The following is a 6,062-nucleotide window of genomic DNA, read 5'->3' on the forward strand; positions in this document are numbered from 1 at the left end:
ATCAAAAGAGAATTTGAAACCCTAACCTTAGGGAATCAGCAAGATACGAACGAATCAGGCTTATATGGTTCAAAATAACGCGTTTGGACTTAAGGTCATCCAGATTCAAGAGGCAAAGATCGATTTGGACAGAATCAAAGATGGGGTACTTGCCATGTTTAGCAAGTACCTAAGTTATTCCATAAAATAGCACCAAATAACGAAAATATCTCGAGATGGTAGGTGAATGGGAAAAGAATCCCATTAGGAACGGGATTTGGGAGGATTTTAGTGAGGCGGCGGGATTAGGGTTCATCTGAGGAGGGAAACAGAGGCGACAAATTTGGGAAATGAGGTTTAGGTTTTGGGGTGGAGATATAAGGAAAGGGAGGGACCGTTTGTGAGCCGTTGATCATTTTTGATCAACGGCTAGGATTTGAGCGGACTGGCTTGGGTTTAATTGAGTGGGTATGGGTAATTGGGTAGAGATATTACACTTGGTGTAATTGGGTAGGTTTGGGTAGTTTAGGTTCGAAAATTTAATTGAAAATTGGGGCCAGATTTTAAATACCCAATTTATTAAATAAATAATTTATAAAAAAAATTAATAAATAACAAAAAAATTATTTGTGCATAAAAATGCTTTAAATCAATTATTTAACACTATAAAAATATAAAAGGTTATATGTTTTCATAAATAAAGTAATTATAAGCATGTGTGGGCTATTATTGCAAAATGTGCAATTTAGCCTTAAAAATGCAAACGTAATTATAACAAATGTACTAAAAATATTTAAAACCTAATATGGGTGTAAATGATAAGTTTAGATGATAAAACCATCATAAAATAATTTGTAAGGTAATTAATAGATATTTATATATAATAAAATACTGAAATAAATTGATTTAAAGCCTTTAAAAATTAGAGAAAATTATAAAAAATACTTATATATTCTTATAGATCAAATGATGATGCATGTGCACTATCTTGAAAGTATATATATATATTGGAAAATATGAGGAAAAAATTGGGTATCAACACCTACGGTGATGGTCTAGAAGAGGATCGGGAATACAAGACAGTCTCGTGGACATATTAACAGAAAGGGAAGGCCAAGATGACTGATTCTGCAGCGGCTCATGGTATGACCATGTCTGGGAAGTGGTACTCTCATGAGGATGTAAACCAAGGGAATCTAGGAATGGAATAAATTCAGAGAAGGAATATAACAGATTCAGAGGCTGCATAATTATGGAAGAAGATGTCAACCAAAGAATACTCTATGGAGGAACAACTGAAGAAAACCCCAGCATATATATCAATCATGGATTTACTGATGAGTTCTGACAGTCATAAAGATGCCATGATGAAAGTGTTAAGTGGGGTGAGCGTGCGAGCGACACCACCAGTGAGGCATTGGTGGCAACCATTGGGAAGATGATCGAAGCAAATATGATCACTTTCAGAAAAGACGAACTTCCTATAGTGGGCGTGGGTCACAGTAAAGCTTTACACATCACTATCAAATGTAGAGATAAGGTGGTGTCCCGAGTACTTGTTGATAGAGGATCAGAAGTCAATATCTGCCCGCTCTCTACTCTACGAGAGTTGGGTATCCATTTGAGAGAAGTAAAGGAAAGTCATGTGAGGGTAAGGGATTTTGACAGGTCGCAGAAGGATGACATTGGAGAAATTATTTGGCTCTGCAAATTGGACCAGTTGAGTTTCCCATATTATTCCAAGTGATGGATATTTCATCTCCATACAACCTGTTGCTAGGAAGACCTTGGATACACATGGCGGGGGCTGTCCCATCTACCATGTACCAATGCATAAAGTTCGAGTGGATTTGTCAAGAGATCGTAATCCACGGCGAATGGATCCAATCAACTTATCTAGATCATTCATTCCCGTTCATAGAGGGATTAGACGGGGTCACTTTCCATGTAGTTGAGTTTATGCAGACCAAAAAAATAGAAGATACTGAGAAAAATCTAGGAATGCAGTGCAGTATAGATCAAAGATGGCTATGAGAGAAATGATGAAGTATGGATACAGACCAGGAACTGGGCTGGGAGCCAGATCAGATGGGATAACAGAGTCGATTGAGCCGAATGGGCTGAAAGGTAGAGTTGGCATAGGGTATCAACCTCAAACTAGGAAGAGTTATACCGGTAGCTTTGGGAAAAAGGCTTTTGTGCCAGAGCGTATTTCAGGTACGAATTAGAGCTCAATACTAGAGGACGACATCGTCGATGGAATGGGAAAGCTGTTCATGACCATGATCGAGGAATGTTGTGAAAGAATTGATATTAAGACACCGACCATTCGAAATGCCGAACCAGGAGAGGACTTGCAGAATTGGACCTCCAGACCGTCTTTGGTTTGCCGGGAGTCTTGGTAGTGTGGAATTGTAAACCTTCTAAAAAGAGCACATGGTCAATTGAGGCTTGAACAATGTCTGTACTTTTTTGTTATTTTTCTCTTTGAACGCTCAGATGTTCCTCTTTTGATGAAGTGAAAGAAATATTTTCTTAAAATTACTACAAATTTATTTATCGCTTCATTTATACTTAATTTTTCTTTTCAGTAATCAAAATGATAAAAACTCGCGTTCCATGATTATGACATGTAACAAAACCCTCGAGCAAAGCGATCCTGATTACGAGGAATACGATGAGAGTATGATGCCATATAATCTCCAATAAGAGATCGAACAATTTGAAAGCTAGAAAAAGCCAAACCTTGAAGAGATAGAAGTGGTCAACCTGGGAAGTGAAGAAGACGTAAAAGAAACCTGAATCAGCATCCATCTAGAAGCAGAGCACAAATAAGAATTGGTCGAGCTCCTCCGATAATACATCTATGACGACATGCCCGGGTTAAGCACCAACATCGTTTCGCATCGATTGCCTACCGATCCTGCTAGACTGCCACCAAAAAGTTCAAACTAAATTTGAGTTTGAGGATAAAAGAAGAAGTAACCAACTAAATATAGGCGAATGTAGTAAGGGTCACCAATTATCTCACACGGCTGGCAAATATCCTTCTTGTGCCCAAGAAGGATGGGAATATCAGGATATGTGTGGATTATCGAGATCTCAACAAGACTAACCCGAAGGACGATTTCCCTTTACCGTATATTCATATCCTCATCGACAACTGTGCACATCATAAACTGCAGTCATTCATGGATTGTTTTGCCGGGTACCACCAGACTCTAATGCAGAAAGAAGATGCAGAAAAGATATCTTTCACTACGCCTTGGGGAGTTTACTGCTACAAAGTCATGTCGTTCAGTCTAAAAAATGTTGGTGCTACTTATATGAGGGTAGTGACAACCATTTTTCACTACATGATTCACATAGAGATCGAGGTATATGTGGATGACATCATCATCAATTCCTGAAAGAGTTCAAAATATTTGGACGACTTGAGAAAGTTTTTCAAATGCTTGCAGAGCTGTAGTTTGAAGTTGAACTCGCAAAATGTGCATTCGGAGTCCCTTCTAGAAAATTGCTAGGTTTCACCGTAAGCAGAAAATGGATAGAACAAGATCCTTCAAATATCAAATCCATTCAAGAGTTACCACCTTCCAAGAGCAAGAAGGATGTGATAAGTTTCCTAGGCATGTTGAATTACATCAGTAGCTTCATAGCCCAGTCTACAGTAATTTGTAAACCTATCTTCAAGCTGCTGAAGAAGGATGCAGCTAAAAATGGACAAAAGAGTGTCAAAAATCCTTCAACAGAATTAATGAGTATTTGTCCAATCCATTAGTGTTGGTTCCTCCCGAGTATGTGAAGCCACTATTCTTGAACCTTTCGGTCTTGGATAATGCATTTGGATGCGTATTGGGATAACACGATGAGACCTAAAGAAAAGAACATGCCATCTACTACTTAAGAAAGAAATTCACACTATGTGAGGACAAATAAACTTTGATAGAGCGCACTTGATGTGCCTTGACTTGGATCGCCCAGATATTGAGGAATTACATGTCAGCATACACCACACATTTAATATCCCGACTCGACCTGCTCAAGTATATCTTTTAGAAGTCGATGCCTACAGGAAAACTAGCCAAATTGTAGTTACTTCTCAGCAAATTTGATATTGTGTACATGACACAGAAGGCCATCTAAGGACAAGCTTTAGCTGACCACCTCGCAGAGAATCCAGTAGACAGGGATTATGATCCGCTCACTACGTACTTCCTAAACTAGGAGGTGTTATTCATCGGAAAAGATATTGCAAAGTCATACCTAGGATGGAGAATGTTCTTCAACGAAGCAACAAATTTCAAAGGAGTAGGAATTGTGGCAGTCCTAATTTAGGAATTAGGACAACACTACCCAACATCAACAAAGATAAGGTTCCCTTACACAAATAATATGGCCGAGTACGAAGCATGCATCCTCGGGATCAGGATGGCAGTAGACATGAACATCGAAGAGCTTTTGGTCATAGGGGATTCTGATCTATTGATACACCAAGTTCAAGGAGAATGGACTACCAAGAACATTAAGATCCTTCCATACTTGCACTGCATAAAGGATTTATACAAGAAGTTCACAAATATCGAGTTCAAGTACATTCCCAGGATCCAAAACGAGTTTTCCTACGCTCTTGCAACATTATCATCCATGATTCAGCGTCCAGATAAGAATTACATCTGTAATGACTCGATCGGTTATTTTTCTTTCTAGATTCCCATTCCCCTAATTAAGACTCCATGTATGTGCTTTTACTGTTTTATGACCTGCGGGGATGGTTGGTCCGGCTTTGGAAGGGTTCTGGTTGAAATCAGAATACTTAGTTCCTTAACAATTGCCTATAATAGTTAAGTTTGACTCAAGTCAATGTTTTGGGTAAACGACCTCGAAACTAGGATTTGAAGGTCCTAATAGGTTCGTATGATGATTTTGGACTTGGGCGTGTGTTCGGATTAGGTTTCAGATAACCTGGGAGCGTTTCATCGCTTAATATTGAAAGTTGGCACATTGAAGGTTTTCCAAGTTCTTTAAGTTTGGTTTGGAGTAGAATTTGGTGTTATCGAGTCCTATTTGGGATTTTGGGTCCGGAAATAGTTCTGTATGGTGATTTAAGACTTGCACGCAAAATTTAGCGTCATTCCGAGTTGATTTGATAGGAATTGTACGAGCGAAAGTGTTTTTAGAAGTTTTGAGTTTCATGATTTGATTCATGCATTCCGGCGTCCTATTCATGATTCTAGATTTTATTTCAGTGTTTCGATATCATGAGCGAGTTCGTATGATATTTTAGGACTTGTGTGGACGTTTGGCATCCTATTCGTGATTCCTGCCGCTTTTGCGAACCGGCCCCTCTCCACATTTGCAAAGTTTTGGTCTCATTTGCGACCATAGCAGAGATGGCCAGCCTTCGCATTTGTGACCTTCGCATTCGACTTATAAGATATCGCAAATACAACATCTGTGACTGGTACAAGAGCTTTTATTACGAGACTTAGCTTTATTTCCTTCATTTCCCACTTCGTCTTAGGTGATTTTTAGAGCAGTTTGTGGAGGAATTTCATCAACATTAAGAGGTAAGTGATCCCTATCAATTCTTTAGCTAAATACGCAAATCATAGGTAGATTTAACATGAAAAAATGATGAAATTAATGGGATTTTGAGAAGAACTTGGTTTTGCTAAAAATGAGTTTTGACCACGAAATTGGTTATGGAATAGAGTAAAAATTATATATTTGAGTTCGTGAGGCTATGGGTACTATTTATCTTCAAAACTATCCAGAATCCGGGCATGTGGGCTCGGGAGAAAATTGTAAGAATCTTCCGATTTGGGTTGGGTAATTACTCTAATAGCTAAATTATGAACTTTTGAGTATATATTGATTAGATTATATAATATTTGACAAGTTTCAGATTGTTCGGCATCGACTTGGGGTTTTTAGAGCAGATTAGTGGACCGGAAGTGAGCTTGGAAATGAGGTAAATCTATTGCCCAACCTTGTAAGAAGGAACTCGTCCCCTTAGGTGTAACTTCTTGTGTATTACTTGTGTGGGGAGCTACGTACGCACTAGGTGACGAGAGTACATG

This window comes from Nicotiana tabacum, chromosome 9 (assembly GCF_000715075.1).
Source record: "Nicotiana tabacum cultivar K326 chromosome 9, ASM71507v2, whole genome shotgun sequence".
NCBI classification, from domain to species: domain Eukaryota; kingdom Viridiplantae; phylum Streptophyta; class Magnoliopsida; order Solanales; family Solanaceae; genus Nicotiana; species Nicotiana tabacum.